Source organism: Xenopus laevis, chromosome 2S (genome assembly GCF_017654675.1).
Source record: "Xenopus laevis strain J_2021 chromosome 2S, Xenopus_laevis_v10.1, whole genome shotgun sequence".
NCBI lineage: Eukaryota > Metazoa > Chordata > Amphibia > Anura > Pipidae > Xenopus > Xenopus laevis.
Genome location: NC_054374.1, coordinates 130,910,701 through 130,931,009, shown reverse-complemented (window position 1 = coordinate 130,931,009; position 20,309 = coordinate 130,910,701). Strand labels below are relative to the sequence as shown.

At 37.6% G+C, this 20,309-nt stretch overlaps 1 protein-coding gene across 1 annotated transcript in view; it reads left to right on the top strand.

Moving 5' to 3' along the window:
* The first annotated feature begins 887 nt into the window (after nucleotides 1-887).
* Nucleotides 888-20,309, top strand: part of LOC108709852 (signal transducer and activator of transcription 6) — a 103,705-nt gene continuing 84,283 nt past the window's right edge. Inside the window, exon 1 of the mRNA XM_018250056.2 lies at nucleotides 888-1,144. The gene's annotated coding sequence lies outside the window, so the exon portion shown is untranslated. The remainder of the gene's footprint in view (nucleotides 1,145-20,309) is intronic.

Sequence of the window (20,309 nt, the reverse complement as noted above, 5' to 3'; positions counted from 1 at the left end):
AAGGAAGAAAACCAGAAGATTACCGAAGCGTCAGAAGATGGCACCCAATAGCTCCGTTGCACTGACTCTGCATTTGCGGTCAGTAATCCTACAGGGTACACAATTCTGGGGTAACACTTAGCAGGGGGAGGCAGGGACGGGCCAGTGGGGACTTATCAACGTAGGGGGGTTAAGTTCTCCTTTAAGGTGGCCATACATGCATCAATATAGCAGGACATTGACAGCTTGTATGGTGCCAGCTGGAGGGGCCTGCCTGACTGATATCTGGTCTGAAAATTCATATTGGCCAGGAAACAATCAGGCCTTCATACAGATCAATGTAGCGGATGCACAATTACAGTGTACAGATAACAGGTAACTGGGTACAGGTATCATGTGCAGAACAGTCTAATTATGTAATATATGGTCTAATTATGGAAAAGAGAGCTGCCCCCTACAACTCATTTATTTATTATATATATATATATATATATATATATATATATATATATATATATAGGCACCAGAGGGCGCCCCCCTGAAAAGCTTCTCTCCTAGGCAAGAGCCCTCAGGTGCCTATGTATATAAATATGGCCCTCCTGTGCCAACATGTTATGTTAACACAATGACAGGGGCTTGCCTGTTGGGAGTATAATATAACATAACAAGCATTTGCAGCTTTTGAGTAGAGAAGTCATAAAAGTCTGTTAAATATGGACACATAATTACAAATCACAGTATTAAACCCCTATACAGAACCTCCATGCCCAAATTTAAAAATAATGTCAAAATGTGTATTGACTTTCTAACAAGGGAGGGGATTGGGATGAGCAGGAGTGGAAAGGAGTAATTTCCAAGCAGGCCACACAGAGGAAATTAGTGCAACTTTCATGGGCAGGGCTAATAAAGTAGTCTTTTTCATGCTCACAACGCTGGGCTGCAGCCAGTTTTTCTGCCTCAAATCAGGAAGTGAAAACAGAAAAAAAAAAAAAAGCCACGCAGAGATCTTTTGAGCTGCTCTGGAAAACATTAGTACAGGCTGGGCACTTGGACTTGTTTCTTATCAGATATATGTTTCTGACATGGATTGAGAATCGGTTAATACTGGGATTCTAAAGGAAAAAGAGAAAGTGAAAGCTTGGAGGCAAAGCCCAGTGTGGGAGAGGTAAGTGGATGCTATGTCTGTCAACAGCTTTATAATACAGTCGTGTCTGTAAGGATACATTTATTACTCTGTATTGTGAGTACCTGGCTACTATATGGGCGAGCATGGACTTTAATATAAACATGGCCTGTGTGGAAAGTGAATTTAATCATCTGGATTAATGTCAAGCCTCTCCCTTTAAATATCTCATGCTTTCATGCGTATTCTTCATCGTCAAAGTGCTGCCTCCTAATGATCTCACATTATCATCTAGTAGGTGGACCATTTCAATATCAAAGCAAGATACACCAGCTCCAATCAAGCTGTGGGCACTAATAATTGTTTCTAGCTCTGAAATGCATAGTTATTTCATATATTCATATTGGCACAATCTCTGTTATATGGAAGGCTGAAAATTTCTATCCTCGGTTTAACGTAACAAAGTGTATACATCTTCTCATTCTAATTAAAGAGCTGGGTTCTTCTTGCTTTAGGGGAATGAGCATGCCTAGGAAGTGCTTGGCTGTATGTAAACACAACAACTAGGCCTCCCTTATCTGCACGTCCTGCAGAAGGTCTTATTCAGACATGTCAGACAGATGTTTCAAATTATTGCACTTTCCAATTTGAAGTATAACGGTAGCAAGGACTTGTTTTTGCCTTTCCTGACCAAATGTTACAGGCAGAGAATTTTCTCGATTGTTAGTTTTCACTTGTTGTTCCACCTTATGAAAGAATGCAGAATCTCTTAATAAATATTGCTTTGAGCTGAGTTAGAAAACATAAGTGTCCTTTAAAGCCATATTCAGCTTGACTTGATGCTAGCTTGATATAGTCTGTAAAGCCAGTACAACAAGTTATGAATTGCTGTTGAGTAAATAATTCCTACAAATTTACAAAAGTAATTGGCTTGCAAATTGGGATAGGAACATAGTAGCACTCAGTAACGGAACTCGGTGGGGGCGGGCCCTGGTGCGGGCCATGCAGCCGGACCCCCCTCCCACCCTCGCCCGTGCGCATTTACTTTGCGGCTGCAGCCGACTCGAGCCGGCTGCAGCGCACGTGATCTGCCAGGGGCCCTGTGGGGGTGCGGGCCCTGGACCAGTTGCACCCCCCTGCTCCCCCGGTAGTTACGCCACTGGTAGCACTCTCAAATTTAAAATCTTTAATTCTCCCATGATCCCAGCTCCCAAGCACAGGTTGAAAAGGGTGAACAGTAACCTTAGTTTACAAAGATCCCCAATGAATATATTGACAAACTGAAACTCCCAACTCCCAACTGTATACCTTTCACAATGAAGTGCAGCTGAGGATCAAGGTCCACAGTGTTTCACAATTGCATGGCAGGAAAACAACATCAGTAAATTGTAGCATTATGCATGTTCCAAGGCTATTTGACTTAATGAAGGCCAAGTTAAATACCTATTCTTGTGTATATGGATATTCCTTCAGGTATTAACTTTCCAATGTGTCATCGTATTTGTTTGCATTACATCAGGTAGTAACATATGATTTTAACCATAGAGGGCTCTGCATTAAGAGTTTGGATTGGGCAAAATGGTAAAGGATGTCTGATGGGGTCCAAGAGAGGATTTAGGTTGATGGCTCAGAGGCCATCAACCTAAAGTGAAAGGTCTGTCTTTGAGAGGTTTTCATGAGTTAAAGTGGCCATTAAAATTAGGGGAAGATTTAAGAAGGGTCAAATTGAAAATTCGAATTCAAATTGAAAATTCGAATTCAAATTTTAGATTTTTTTTTTATGGTCAAAACTGTCAAATCTGACTAGGGAGTTATCCAAACTTGATTCGAGTATTTTAAAAAATTCAAATTTGATTTTCGAGATTTATCATACTCTGACCCTTTAAGAATTTGAATTCCACTATTCGCCACCTAAAACCTGCTGAATTGCTGTTTAAGTCAATGTTGGAGATGTTTGCAGGTTCTAGGTTTTTTTTTTCGGAGAAAAAACTCAAATCGAGTTCGATAAAATTTGATTCGAGTTTTCAGGTCGTTTAAATTCATCCAAATTGGAAAAATTAGATTTTAATAACAGACTTCTAGTCGAATTTAGAATTTATGGGAGTTTAAAAAAACTCACATGAATTCGAAATTCGACCCTTGATAAATGTGCCTCAAAGAATTTTAAAAGATTTTTTTGTTATTGTAGGACCAAGCTTATCTTGAAACAATCATTTAAATATATGATTTGCCCATCAACAAAAATGACCATTTCAAGCGATATTGTCTAGTTGAAGTTAGGAAAACGGTGGCCCTGCAAACAATGGATAAATTTCACAGTGAACGGTGAAAATCTTCTAACCTGACCGATCGATTTTCTGACCGTTGGAAGAAAAATAATTATGTGCATGAAAGTTCGGTGCCCACAACCTCATGATAATTTTACGGATTTGTCGGATCGCACTTAAATCAGTCATTAGGGTGAGAGAAAAATCTTTGTCTATGGCCACCTAGAGAAGTAAAATATCTGTCAGACTAGTGTTTTCATCTCGGTATGTTAGCAAAGAGAACTGCCTCTGCTCACTTGAAGAATGTGATAAGCAAATGATGGGCGAATTTGTGCGAAAAATTCACGAAATGGTGCCTCGTTTTTGACACCGGCGTCTGTTTTTTCCGCTGGGGTCCATTTTTTGGAATCTTCACCAGCGAATTTTCATGGCTGTTTTGAATCTATTCGCCAGCAGCGAATCGCGCAAATTCGCTGCATATTCGCGCCTGCCAAATAAATTCAACCATCACGAGCAAATACCTGTATAGTTTCATCATGTCTATTTTGTAATTCATAGTTGAATTTGACCAGGAAATACTCGGCATAGGCTCTGCTAGGATATATGATATAGTAGAGTGTACGATATGTGATTTACAAGTTCCCCAAATGACCCATGTTCCAACTCTTCTAGCACAGGTTGCGTTGCAGAAGTGGTTCAGCTGGTTTCACCAAAATAGATTGCACAGAGAGAACAGGTGGATGGAATGCCCATTCTTCTACCCAAGCAACATGAATATATTCTACTCATGTGAGAGGGTCTCTGTGGGAAGATATAGTCAGGGGAGCAGTTTTACAGAACTGGCCATGCAGCATAGACTTATATACTATAAAAGGTACTGCCTCACACTGAAGTTAGAAAAGGTGAAAATTATATTCTGCTCACTAAAAACCACACAACTAAATGCAAAGTTTCGAGCCCTTCTGAACTTTTTTAACAAGCCTGTGGCTGTGCAACACAAGAAGGTTTAAATAATGTGGGGAGAGGGACAAAGTGTGCCCAGGAGTAACCCATAGCAACCAATCACATGTTTGTTTTTAAACAGGTACCTAAAAACTGACTAATAAATGCCACTGTAACTGCTGATCAGTTGCTATATTAATACATACATACGTAGCTAGAAATGTTGTACATTATGTTTTGGGCTTCTGCACCAGCCCAAGGCAACCACAGCCCTTTAGCAGTAAAGATCTGTGTCTCCAAAGATGCCCTAGTAGCTCCCCATCTTCTTTTCTGCTGATTCACTGCACATGCTCTGTGCTGCTGTCACTTACTGAGTTTAGGGGCTGACAAAATATACAGTACACATAGAATAGAAATGTCACAATATAAGGCTGATTAGTAATTAATACAGATAATTACTAAATGGCAGCACAGAAACCAGTGCAATTAGCATCACAATGTAATAATCATCCCTGTAGCATCAGCTTCCATTACAGACAAACCTCATTTTCTGCTTGATAATTTGCTGTGACCCCTAAGTTTAGCTTCTGAACAGCTGCTCAGAGCCCACTGAGCATGTGAGTGTCACAGACACTTTCCAAGATGGTGACCCCCTGTGACAAGTTTGAAGTCCTGGATCATTGCTGCTATTGAGAAGCTGAAACTTTAAGCTGGTGCAATATGTTAAGCATATAAAATGTCATTTTTAGCCATATTCATTTTTAGGGTTTAGTTCTCCTTTAAAGGTGATTGACAAAATGATTAATAAATACAATTAAAGAAAAAATATACTCCCAGACAATGAAGGTCTCAATGAAGGGATGAAGGGAAAAGATGTAGAAGGGCAATATTTACTCAAATATATATTCCAGTTTGGTAAGATTCTTTAATATACCACTTAAATTGCTGTAAACTTATCTTTTTTCTTAAGTATTCGTTTTAGGCATATATTTTTCCTAATAAAGAATCCCTGTATTTGCATGCCATAAATGGCATTGTCTTAACACATATACTGTACCTATTCATGTATAGACAGCAAAGGGTATACCGTAATACCAGTTTAAATCCCTGGCCAAATTTATCCATTGCATTTCCAATGGTTACGATATCCAAGATTTGTACTGAACGAATAATTTGAGATTGAACTGACTCACAGGTAACGCTGCTATCTGATCTGTATTTCATCAGCCAAGCCAGATATGGAAAGTGCAGGACCTGGAAGAGTGATCCTATGTTTGAGGAAAGTAGATTTATGTTTTGCTATCTGATACCTAATTTTTTTGGATGATTTCTCGAATATAAAGTAAGCTACATGGGTATTTCAATATGTAAATCACAAAGAATGATTATTATGAGAAAAGGATTACTACATATAATATTTCCTTGAATGTGGATGGTTAAAGGACTTACCCCTAATCACTGAACTGCACTGAGCACAGTGTAGACATGGAAATGTGTAATGGAAAAAACAAGTGGTAGGAAGTTTTTGACTGACTATATTAACTAAATAGTTCATCCAGTCCCTTGCCCTTTTGTATGCTAACATGAAAAATGGTTAAAATGCTTGTTTTTTTAAGGATGTGACCCTGAACTTTCAAAATAGAACCTAGAAATACAGAAAATTCTAAATGACACAATCAATAATGTTTTTTTATGCCTGTCACCCTAACTGAGCAAACGATAATACAAATTATTTAACAGAAAGGATTGTCTAGCATTTACAAGAATGGTAAATGGCTGTTCACCTTTAAATTACCTTTAAAGGGATACTGTCATGGGAAAAAAATTTTTCAAAATGAACCAGTTAATAGTGCTGCTCCAGCAGAATTCTGCACTGAAATCCATTTCTCAAAAGAGCAAACAGATTTTTTTATATTCAATTTTGAAATCTGACATGGGGCTAGACATATTGTCAATTTCCCAGCTGCCCCAAGTCATGTGATTTGTGCTCTGATAAACTTCAATCATTCTTTACTGCTGTACTGCAAGTGGGAGTGATATCACCCCTCCCTTTTCCCCCAGCAGCCAAACAAAAGAACAATGGGAAGGTAACCAGATAGCAGCTCCCTAACACAAGATAGCTGCCTGGTAGATCTAAGAACAACACTCAATAGTAAAGACCCATGTCTCACTGAGACACATTCAGTTACATTGAGAAGGAAAAACAGCAGGCTGCCAGAAAGCATTTCTCTCCTAAAGTGCAGGCACAAGTCACATGACCAGGGGCAGCTGGGAAATTGACAATATGTCTAGCCCCATGTCAGATTTCAAAATTGAATATAAAAAAATTTGTTTGCTCTTTTGAGAAATGGATTTCAGTGCAGAATTCTGCTGGAGCAGCACTATTAACTGATGCATTTTGAAAAAAAATTTTTTTCCAATGACAGGATCCCTTTAAGAATGATGTATAGAGTGAGACAATTTTTAATTGATTTTCATTTTTTATTAATTGTGGTTTTTGAGTTAACGCTGCCTTGCACTTAGTAAACAACTATAAACATTTTGATTAATATAATTTTTTAAGTGGATTTATGATTTTTAGGGGGTTATTTATTATTGATTGATTATTTTATTATAATGAATATAATATTTATTATTGATTATTATGATTTTTTCTGGTCGGATTTTAAAAGGGGAAAAACTACTTTTGCACAAATAAACCTAAAATGTTGTGATTTATCAATCCCCGATGGTGTTAAAAGTCTGAATAAGAAAGTACTCCAACTCAGACCTACCGAGTTCATGTAGAAGTCAATGGCAGTTGTCCTGTTGATTTCCTGCCCTGGGTAACTTTCAATAATCTGAAGATTTTGTGGTTTTCTGGTGTCAAATCCGAAATAGTCGCAGCTTTTGGGCTTCAAATCTAAAAAAAAGTCTATGTTTTTAGTGACAAATCCTAAAAATCTGGAAAATTCTGATTTTTTCACGATTTTATCGATTTTTTTCCTGCACAAGAAATTTTCAGAAACATTTATTGATAAAAATGGGTACTGTATAGATACCGTATAGTTCTAATACCATTTGGAGATATATGAGGTACCGATTGGACTATGTATGGGCCCTGCCTGACTGATATCCAATAGTAGTACCTCCCTGCACTGTAATCATTTTAACTAGTGCTGACCAGCAACTTGATTTAATGGATGGTTCAATTGTCTTTTGTTATGGTTAGTGATGGGCGAATTTGCGCCATTTCGCTTCGCCAAAAAATTTGCAAATTTCCATTGAAATTCTCGAAACGGTGGAGAATTCACGAAACGGCGCCGGCGTCTCGTTTTTGACGCGAGCGTCCGTTTTTTTTACGCCGGCAATCCGTTTTTGACGCCGACGTCCGTTTTTTAGAAAAAATTTTTTGATGCCGGCAAATTTTCGTGGCCGTTTTGCAAATTTATTCGCCGCAAATTTGCGCCTGCCGAATAAATTCGCCCATCACTAGTTATGGTTATAGAAATGTTTTGAGTAAAAACATGATTTCAATACCAAACATATGCTCTAATTCCTGCTTCTGTTTTCAAAATAAGTTTAGCTCCTTGTGCAAACAAATAATCTTTTTTTTGCTGTAACTTTTAATAGTACCTAAGCTTCTCCTACCCGGATGCCATCTGTTTATTTTTGGCTTAAGACTCAATTGTACCTGGTCTATTAAAAGACAAGTACAGTATGTAAAATATACAGTGCACTCTGCGAAAGCCTCCTGGCTACACGGGGACTGGAAATTAAAACAAATAGTAAAAGAAATGGCTCTTTAGAGCACCTTCATGAACCCTTTCACTACCAGCTGATTTGCCACAAAGTGTATATCAACTGCCAAGCAAATTTTAAGGTTATCATGGTTTTTTTTCATAGAAAAACTTCCATGTTTTTTATATATATGTGGCAGAAGTTGGACTTCACATGTTTGAAATGTAACCAACATTCTGGGCGAAATATGAGCAAGAAAAATAACAAATATGAAAAATATAGAGTTTGAGTTGGTGGAGTAATAACAAACTCCAGCGGAAATATTAACGCAAGTCAAATACAATTAAGAGGCACCAAATACCACCAAATTGAGGCAATATAAGGATATGGTAGAGTAACCCTGTTACTAAGAAGAATCCAGTGCCATTCTATACTAGGAGCCACTGCACATATTTTCTCATAGCCCAAAGTATGTTTTTCTAGTCATAACAAATGGGGTTGTATCAAAGAGTATCCAAAAGTCTCAATTTGGACTATTTAATCCTGTGTGTTTCTTAGTGGACAAAAGCTATCCACCATATTGCATACAGTATATTCACCTTACCATCAAGGCCAGAACTAGCTGTAGGTAGAAGTGACAGGTGCCTAGGGCACAATGGTGGGAGGGATTTCTATTTAGGCACATACCTCTTCTATCTCTATTGCCAGCCTTGCACTAAGTTGCAGAGATTGGGAAGTGGCAGAAGAGAGAGTTGCAATGGAAAATAGAGAAAGTTGCAGAGTCGATGGGGAGTAAGTTAAAGAGGCTGAGGGGTGAGTGGTGGTGGTCGTGGAGGAGCAGGGGCAGTAGTGTGACTAGATATTACTGGGCCCCACAGCACATTATTTTTCAGGCCCCCAAAATGTCTAGAAGTTGACCTGTTTTACCAATATTTATTGAAATTGTATATGAATTAGGGGCCCCTATACCTCCTGGGCCCCCCTGCAGCTGCAGGGTCTGCTTCCTCTGTAGTTACACCCAGGGTACAAAAAGACAAGCCGGGTGAAACAGAGGGGTGCTCTGGGCACCCCCCACAAATTGGTTTTTATTCTTAGTAGTAACGCTTTGTGGTCACCTCCTCTGCTGTTATTTGAGTAGTATACACAAAAGCCACGAATATCTTGTAATATATATATATATCATAATAAACGGTGAGTTCTGCTGTCATCAGTTATAAACGGTGAGTTCTGATGTCATTTCTGTCACATGACTCACTGAAATGTATTATAATAAATAAAGTACCCCCAGTTGCAAAATATGAGGATATTAGAAGTTACCTCGGAGTTACATGACCTGTATAAAAATATGAAACTCCTTGGTAACTTATAATATCCTTATATTTTACAAGAGGGAGTACTTTATTCACTATAGAATAAATTATAATCATGTACCAAAATTGTGGTAAGGCGTGTTTAATTAAGACAAATTGCTTAGGAAGTGATAGGTCACAGTTGCCCAACTGTAGCTCACAGGTCTGGACTGTGAGTCAAAATAGGCCCTGGCATTCTAAGTACACAGAGGCCCAAACAGCCCCCCACCAGCCCACTATATGGTAACTTTCTATGGAACCGTACAGCAGCTCCTCTGGCATTTGCCAGAACCCACAGATTGTAACCCAGGGGCTTATGATTTAAATTTCATTCTGTTACATTAAAAAGCAAGAAGACAGGAATCAATTTTCGGCGCTTTGCTTTTGTGCCCTAAAAGTGCTTCGGGCACTTGCTTCAGGAGTCAGCGAAGAAATCAATTAATTTATTGTATTTTGTGATATAACATGATACAATATAACAGGCTATTGATTACTCTAGCCAGGTATACTATATATATTATAAATAATATATCATGCTTATGGTGCTTGTCGTTTACAAAGGTGTAGGACATCAGTGGGCATGTATTTTGGCCCCTTCTTTTCTAACCTTCTTTGGATATAGATACCCTCACCAGTTTTTTATGCTTTAGTCACCATACTGTTGCCGCTGTTGATTTGGAGGGAAAAAATAAAGCTTTGTTGGGTTTTGCTGAACTTCCGATAATCTTAAAGGGATACTGTCATGGGGAAAATTTTTTTTTCAAAATGAATCAATTAATAGTGCTGCTCCAGCAGAATTCTGCACTGAAATCCATTTCTCAAAAGAGCAAACAGATTTTTTTATTTTCAGTTTTGAAATCCGACATGGGGCTAGACATATTGTCAATTTCCCAGCTGCCCCAAGTCATGTGACTTGTGCTCTGATAAACTTCAATCACTCTTTACTGCTGTACTGCAAGTTGGAGTGATATCACCCCCTCCCTTTTCCCCCTCAGCAGCCAAACAACAGAACAATGGGAAGGTAACCAGATAGCAGCTCCCTAACATAAGATAACAGCTGCCTGGTAGATCTAAGAACAACACTCAATAGTAAAAACCCATGTCCCACTGAGACACATTCAGTTACATTGAGAAGGAAAAACAGCAGCCTGCCAGAAAGCATTTCTCTCCTAAAGTGCAGGCACAAGTCACATGACCAGGGGCAGCTGGGAAATTGACAATATGTCTAGCCCCATGTCAGATTTCAAAATTGAATATAAAAAAATCTGTTTGCTCTTTTGAGAAATGGATTTCAGTGCAGAATTCTGCTGGAGTAGCACTATTAACTGATGCATTTTGAAAAAAACATGTTTTCCGATGACAGTATCCCTTTAAGATATCCTTCACTATTTTTATTTTTCTGCTATAAAATGCTTTGTATTAAATTGAATAGGAACAAATATAGTGTATTCGTTTGCCAAGTACTCTTATACAGTACTTGCTGTATCTTGATAGTCGTGTTACACTATTTGTTTAAGCCTGCCTGACAAAAATGACAAAGGTATTGGAATTTGCTCCCAGGTTAACTGTGTATCTTATTTAGGAGGATTAACTGGTGAATAAGCACATGAAGCACCGTACATACTTAGCATGTTTTCTAGAGAAGGTCATAAAATAACTTCACATAAGATAGATTCATTTGTATAAGAACAGTGCTTGATAATTCATCCATGGAAAATGTATGAGCTGCTCCAGTGGATAAGGGTCACAGAATGTTATCATTGCTTAGTCTGTTCTATTAATCTGAAAAGATAACCTCTGCTGCTGTAGGGCAATGGCACACATGAGATAATTGGTTTAATCTCCTGTATACCTTTACTGCATCATCTGAAAGCCTTTGGGCAACAGGCCTCATGGTAAACAATTTCTATACAGAGGTCCATCTGTCTTATTATAGGGGCCATTCACCTTCAGTTTAACTTTTAATAAGGTTAGAGAATAGCCTATTGTTAGCAAGTTTTTAATTGGTCTACACTATTAATTTTTTATAGTTTTTTAATTATTTGCCTTCCTCTTCAAACTCTTTCCAGCTCTCGAATGGGGGGTCACTTGCCCCGGCAGCTGAAAAACTATTGCTGTTATTGTTTCTTTTTATGACTTATCTTTCTATTTAGGTCCTCTCCTATTCATATTCATGTCTCTCTTTCAAACTGCTGCCTGATTGCTAGGTGAAATTAGACCCTAGCAACCAGCTGCTAAAAATTCAAACTAGAGAGCTGCTGAACAAGAGGCTAAAACCAAAAACAAAGACCAATTGCAAATTGTCTCAGAATAGCATTCTCTCCATTATAATAAAAGTTAATTTAAAGATGACTAACCCCTTTAATGTAATCTTTACCATAGAGTCATAAACTCGGTATGTGATACCCAGAATTGTAATCTTAGTACTAACTAAAAGGACTTTCTAAAAGGTTTGGCCACTTGAAGTGCTTTAAAAAATGATGAGTTTCCCTACAATTTCCCAAGCAAGTTGTCATTTAAAATCTATTTTTTTCATGCAGAAACTGAGTGCTTCTGTGTTTTATAATGTAGTTCTGCTATATCAGTAAAGGTATGGAACCTGTTATTCACAATGCTCAGGACCTGGGGTTTTCCGGATCATGAATCTTTCCATAATTTAGATCTTCATACCAACTAGAAAATCATGTAAACATTAAATAAACAGGTTGGTTTTGCCTTCAATAAGGATTAATTGTATCTTACAAGCTACTGTTTTTTATTACAGTGATAAAGGAAATACGTTTTTTTTTAAATTGTGGATTATTTGGATATAATTAAGTCTATCCCTAATTCTGAGCTTTCTGGAAAAATGGGTTTCCGGATAACAGATTCCTGTAAAGGCACAATGTACCCATGCATTTTTATATTCTACATGTATTGAAAACTTTGACCGTGTGTGAAATTGTGGGTATGGCAGATGGTATTAATGGGTTACAAGAGATAGTAGAGGACATCCTCGGGTGGCAGGTTTGAAGATAGGAGGCATAGGGGCAGCTAGATATTGTAGCACTGAGGTCTTGGGTTTGATTCCAGCTTGGCCATTACCTGCAGTGGGTTTGTCTATTATTATGTGGGTTTTCTGGTTTCCTTCCGCCCTCCAAAACATACAGGCAGGTTTTGACCATAGATCATACCTCCCAACATTTTGCATATAGAAAGAGGCACAAAAACATTTGTTGCACTCTGTCCAGGGAAATTTCCATTTTTGGCCACACCCCCTACTTACCATGTTAATATTAGAAAATCTGGAAGGTTATGAAAGTTTGAACACATTTCTGTGGTTTTTATGTGTTTACAGTTTTGCTAATGAAGGTGAATTTCCCTTTAAGCTGCCAGTCCCAGTTCCCCCAAGAGACTTGCTTATCTTAAATTGTTACAATTGTTTCTTAGCTTATTTTAAATTGTTACAAATGTATCTATGTGCACCTGCCACATATTCTGGGCTCTTTACCAAAAGCCAATTCAGTTCAGTGCAGGAGATCACAGAGAAAGTTGGGACATTTCAGTATCAATCTGGGACTGCGGGTTGAGCTGGGACTGTCCCACTAAAACCAGACAGTTGGGAGGTATGCATAGATGAGTGTGTGTGAATGTGGCCAGTACTTAAAATGTAAGCTTCACTGGGTGTAACGTCTCGTATCCTAAAACCCAGAGTAAACCCCAAGGTCCCAGTCTAGGCTCGCATTTCTATCTATAGCAGCCGCCTTTGGCTTTGGGAGGACCCTCCTCTACTCAGATGCCGCCAGGACTTAAAGGGGTTGTTTACCTTTAAACTAACTTTTAGTATGAAATAGATGGTAATATTCTGAGACAATTTGCAATTGAATTTCTTTTCCTATTATTTGTGATTTTTTAGATATTTATATTTTTATGCAGCAGCAGTCTGGTTGCTGTGGTCCAAATTACCCTAGCAACCATGCACAGATTTGAATAAGAGACTGGAATATGAATAGGAGATGACCTGAAATATGAAATATGAGTAATAAAAAGTAGCAACATAGCACACAAATGTTATTTTTACACAATGGCCAATTCTTTTCATAGTTTGATTAAAACCAAAATGAAGGGAATCTGTTTTCTTATACTTGTCTTAGCCAATGCTCATTACTGCATAGTAATTCTAGTCCAGCTTTGCACTGGATGTCTGCAGGGTCGCCAAGCAATTGTAGATTGTTTCTTAAAAAGGATGTACAGATACTGCTGTCAGCAGCATTTACAAATGACTTAAAACCATTGCAATGAATGTATACACTGGAAAGTTGATCAGAATTATATCTTGTACCCATTAGGCAATTTTTATGTTGGCTTTGCTTCTCCTTTAAAAGCTTCATGACTATTAGATATAATAATGGACTGATTATAGCAATTTTACTTAAGGTCAGCACAAGATCATCCTAAGGATAAATAAAAACCGATGTTCCACAAATATGGCATCTGGCTGATAATAAAATACAATTGCTAGTTAAACTAATCTGCTTCTGTTAGTCCCTAAGCACATCCATTATGCACACTGCACGGGAAGCTTACTGACATTTTAACTACTATCTGTTAGGTAAGGTCTTTTATCCAGTATCCCTGGCAATGTTTTCTGCAAACTAGTGAAAAGGGCAAATCTAGCAAAATAAATGTGGTCATATTTTTTCAATGTATCCATTGAAAAAAATACCTACCTCTTTCTGTTGACTCATATAAGGGACTTACAGTATATGCAACTTCCTTCTGTGTCCATGAGAACTTTTTACTAGCTTTTCGGTTAGACAGTTGAAAGATATAATAGAAACACAAAAAAGTGCAATTGAAGTAGTATTGCACCTCCTCGTCCTCTTTCATTTAAGTGTGTCAGCCCATTATTGAGTCACTAGATTCTGTGATAGATGTACAGTGACCTTTCTAATGTTTCGATAATAACAGCCCAGTTGAAAGTAGGTTGTTACTTCCCCATTTTAATCTTTATGAATCAGAATTTAGTAGTGTGGGAGCCTCGTCCAAACATCATGCTGACAACTGATTTGAACTTTGAAAACCACAGAGGTTAATTCTTCATGTTTCTAAGCAAGGTTTTCTCTTTATTTTTCGCTTTCTGAAGTTTCACTTGGACACTGTTTATACAATTCTCTAATTCAACCTTCTCTGCAAATACCTTTCCAGGATTTGTTTCACGACCATATACCAACTCCATCTAGCAGCGGTAATTATTCTCATGTATCTCCACTTGCACTGCCTTCTCCTGTCTCCAGCACCACCTATTTGGGGCTATGCAATAATGGATGCTACGTTTGCCCATGTGCAGTATCCTCCTTCTGCAGGAAGAATTTTGATCACCTGTTTAAAAGTCTTATTGCTTGCTATGTGTTAGTGCACTTGTGCAAACCTAGTGGCTTTTGTTACATATGAGGAATACTCTTATTTGTTCCTGCCTCTCTGTGTTCCTCCCTTCCTGGACATGTCTCTTTGTCCTAATGAATTTGTTTGGTAATACTGTTTTATAATTAAGTTCCCCTCATTGCCATCATGTTTTTTTCTGTCAGTTTCCTAATATCAAACCTTTGCGTCTTTACTGCCTCAAATAGTGGTATTACCAAAACCCGATAAAGACCACATGGAGTGTGAGAACTGCAATAAAGAATTGATATGCAAAACTCTTGCCTAAAATATTTGTAGACCATCCACATACCTTTTTGGGTCAAATAGTCAATCGTGATCATGTAGGCTTCATTCCCATGAGACAGGCAACTGACAATGCAAAATGGATACTACAGATTGATCAGAAAACCTTTTCAGGCCATATCTTGCAATTACTTTTAATTTATATTTTAAGAATGGGGATTTGGAGACAAATAATTGGACAATATTAATGATTTATATAAGCACCCCACTTCAATGGAACCATTCTGTTTCATTGGCGTATTTATGAAGGACTGCACGTTTTTTAAAAACGCCCAGTGTGACCGCCCCTTTATTGTGGTTTGGGAGGGTTAATGCAATTCCTATGACATTACTCCTTAAAGTGCTCTATTACTTTCACTCTTTACCACTAAATGTTGTGTCTGCAGATCTCCAAGCAATTCAAAGGCGGCAGGTGTACAAATTTATTTTGTGAGATTAATGTTCTAGCATCTCACATAGGGCAATGTGACTCCCAGCAGTGGGGTGTGAGTATGGGTGTGCCGGGCTCCTTGAAATAGTACAACGCAACACAAATAGCTCTCATAACACATTTACATGCAAATATCCAACAAATTGTTAAACACATCCCAAAGTCATTTGCACCTTATAAACCCATGTTTGCCGCCCTGGATTCCATATGTCCCCAGATCAAATTGCAGCTCCTTTATTTATAAATCCTCTTTTTGCCTGTACTTGTAGAGATTTCACTTTACCTGTTGGAGTCAAAAATGTAATATATAAAGGCTGGAGTTGCCGGATGTCTAACATAATAGCCAGAACACTACTTCCTTCCTTCCTGCTTTTCAGCTCTTTAACTCTGAGTTAGTCAGTGACTTTAAGGGGGACCACATGGGTCATATCTGTTCAGTGAGTTTGCAATTGATCCTCAGCATTCAGCTCAGATTCAAATGCAACAATTATGGCCCATGTGGCCCCCCTCAAGTCACTGATGTTATTATGTTACACATCCAGTCACTCCAGCCTTTATACATTACATTTTTGACTAACTAACTATATTAGAAACAAACATTTTTTATTTTGCACAGCCTATCTATTTGCCTATTTTTATTCTTATAATGGAGGCAATAAATCGAATATTCAAATCCCCACAAAACATGTATTCTGGTTATTTAAGTTTATCAAATCTATATATAGGAAGTCTGATCTGGCACACCATTTTTATCCTTCTTTGAGACGTTATGTTTTTCAAATCCATATTACAGAGGGATGGTGTAGAAACTTTACACAGCCCTAATAAGTGGCTCAAACAGCTCTACTCTACCGTATGATAGGGTGGTGCCTGAGGAAGACATGGTCCTACACTTCTAGGGGCAATGTCTGAAAGTAATTCCTCTGTTGTCCAGGGTGTACACATTAATAATAAAAAAAGCCAATGGGCCATGTTACACCAGGTCTATCTACTTTGGGGAGAAAATGCCAATCTGTTCCCTTGTGTCAGTGAGGCCTGTTGGTGGGACAAAGTTTAGCGTGGAAATGGATAGTTTCACGTTCCCATGCTGAAATGAACTGTGTCTGTTCACTAACAGTGCTCTCTAGCAAAAAGACATTTTCTCCCCAGCAAAGATACATTTGGTGTGAGTGACTCTGTGTGTAACTTTCCCAACGCTTCATTTGTATGTCTCCCTCATAAGACAGCTTTGAGACATCTGTTTAAAACATCTGTTATTTTCCCTGAAGGAACATTCCTATCATCCATATAGCTCTGTTTATGTAATTATGTTTAAAAGCCCTTCAAGACATTTTTATCCTTTTTCCCAGGAATTTTGAAGCTATAGGTTGCAACCCAAAAATGAGAAGCCATGCCATTTTAGGCTGGTGACAATGAACCCCCTGAGTGCAATGAAATTTCTTTCTGCAGTACAAATAAAGAAAATTTAATTTTTCATTACAATTTCACTCTGCCACATTGCTTGTGCCTTTGTGTCTGGCCCCTTGTCCCCACATTTCTCTCCCTATTTGTGACTTTATCCTATCTCTGTCTCAAGTCTACTTTCCCATCCGTGCATCTGTCATCTGATTTATATTTATATCACTTTCATCTCTCCCTTTGCTTAGTTTTGCCATACACATCCTTGCTGCTGTCATTTACAGTGCACAAAACCATGCCCCTTAGCGAATGCCAGCTCTATATTCATGGGGGAAGCACAGATCTTTGCATTTAATTCTGGATGGAAAAGTGGGCAGGGTCGGAATGGTGGGTCCAGGGCCCATTAGGGCTGCTTCCCCAGGGGCCCCTGCACCCCCAAGGGCCCCCCCCACCACAACCCACACCCCCCTACAGGGACCGCCACCACCTGCCGTCCCCTTCCCGTGAAAGCGCCTAAATTAAACCTATATTAAGTGCGTCGGGGGAGGGAGATCACGTAGGGATGGGCGAATTTTTTCGCCTTGTTTCGCCCGCAAAAATGATGCCCATAGACTTTTGGCGAAACTAAATGGGTCAAATTCGTCCATCACTAGGATCAGTGTCCTGTGGGAGTGCTGGTGGGAATAGGGTCTGGGCCGAACCAGTCTGACCCTGACGGTGGACCAGGATACCAATGTGCAAACTATGCCTGACATTGTAAATGACATCCTTAAAAAACTAGCTCATGTGGGCCTATTTTAAACAAGAGGTAATCCAGGTCTATTGAACTAAAACTACCATCATCTGTCTGCAGCTAAAAAGCCATATGCTCCTTAACCCTATAACACTGTGGTAGGTCAATGAAATAGCCAACCAACTTTCTTATTTCAAATATTTAAAAAAAGTAGGGAAAACACGAACAGCTTCTCTGTGTAATTCATACCCACAGTTGTTAATATTAAATACACGTCTTAAGCATTAAAAACTGCATCCAGGTTACCTTTTTTAAAGGTTAATTAGTTCAAGACAATGCGACTGTGTTTGGCAAACCAGTCGGTGTAAATGGCTTGAAACACATGAATCCAAGACTCACAGTACAATTAAACAGGAGGCAAAAAGAAGCCAAATCTATTTTGTCCCAAAGTACAAAACTTTTATCAACTAGAGTAATCTAGGGACAAAAATAAGCAATGGAAAACCCAGCAAGAAGAATGTCACTTATGTTGGAAAAAAATTAACTTTTATAATACACAAAAGCCATGAATATCCTGTAAATGATATCAGTTATAAACGGAGCTTAGTGATGTCATTTTTGTCACATAACTCACTAAAACTTGTGTATTATATAGTGAATAAAGTACCCCCTCTTGTAAAATATAAGGATATTATAAGTTACCGAGGAGTTTCATGACAATATAAAAACACGAGTCCGAAGGCCGAGGTCATGGAACTCCGAGGTAACTTCTAATATCCTCATATTTTGCAACTGGGGGTATTTTATTTATTATAATACACAAGTTTCAGTGAGTCATGTGACAGAAATGACATCAGAACTCACCGTTTATAACTGATGAAATCAGAACTCACCGTTTATAAGGATATAATTCACAAGATATTCATGGCTTTTGTGTTTTATAATATATATATATATATATATATATATATATATATATATATATATATATATATATATATATATATATATATATATATATATATATATATATATATATATATATATATATATATAGACAAATACAAGATTCCTCTGCACTCAACCCATTATCAATATATTTAAGACAGAGACATTTTAAATATAATTGATAATGGGTTGAGTGCAGAGGAATCTTGTATTTGTCTATATGTATTTTGTGGTCACACCCTCATTGCACCCCCGCCTAATGTTTTTAAAAACTAGTGGTGAGCACAACTTTCCCTTGTTTGTTATATATATATATATATATATATATATATATATATATATATATATATATATATATATATATATATATATATATATATATACATGTGTATATATATATATATACCTGTGTATATATACCTGTGTATATATACCTGTGTATATATGTGTATATATATATATATATATATATATATATATATATATATATATATATATATATATATATATATATATATATATATATGTATATATATATATATATATGTATATATATATATATATAATAAGCAGTGTCGGACTGGCCCACCGGGATACCAGGAAAAACTCCCGGTGGGCCCAGGTGTCAGTGGGCCTCTTGCTTCTAACCATTTGGCCTATTTCATGGTCATTCCGTATTTCTTTATAGGAACAATGAGTCTTAATAATGGAAGAATAGAGTATAGTATGTAGAGAAAAGAGACTAGTAGATAAAAGTGGTTGAATGAGGAGTGGAGGTATAATAGTTTGGAAAGTGGGCCCTCAGCCTAAGTTTATCTGGTGGGCCCCTGGCATCCCAGTCCGACACTGATTATAAGTATCCCTTGTTGGAAAATATGAGGATATTACAAGTAACTTTGGAGTTCCATGACCTGTATAAAAAAAGCTTTGTGCTTTTATATGATCATGGAACCCCTCTGTGGCTTATAATATCCTTATACTTTACAATATGGAGTACTTTATTCACGATATATAATATTTATATTTAATATATACTATTTAATATAAAACACAGTATAATACTTTGATTAATAATCTTGATTCATATTAATGATAGAATGTAAACGGTTAAGGAAGTCGAGTCAGATGTTATTTATTACTTTTCCCCTCAAAATCATTTTCTAGTAAACTTTTGACCCTTGGGTAGAAACTGGCACATTCTGTTTTCATAATAACTGGTTCTTCTGGTTATAGCAGTTGTTCTTTTTATACAGTACATCAAGTCATATTCACACTGTCTAGGGGTGGGAACGTGTGACGTATGATTCTTGCCACTGTCCTTACATCCCACCATCACATTTTTTAGTTTGATGCAAAACCGGAATGGGCAGTCTCTATTCAGCAAGCTTTCCACTGCAGATTTGCAGAATGCGTGAGCTCTCAGTTGTTTAGTCCACATTTTTTTTAGTCCCCTTAAGAAGTAAAACCTTTCACGAAATATAGTTGGGCAAACAAATATATCCCGCTCTTGCATAACTGAAATAGTAAAATAAGACAGTTATGGAATCTGTTATCCGGATACCTGTTATCCAGGAAGTTCTGAATTATGGGAAGGCCATCTCCCATACTTGATTTTAATGAAATAATTAAAATTTTTAGAAACAATTTTCTTTTTCTCTGTAGTAATAAAGCAGTAGCTTGTACGCAATCCTAAGATACTGTATAATTAATCCTT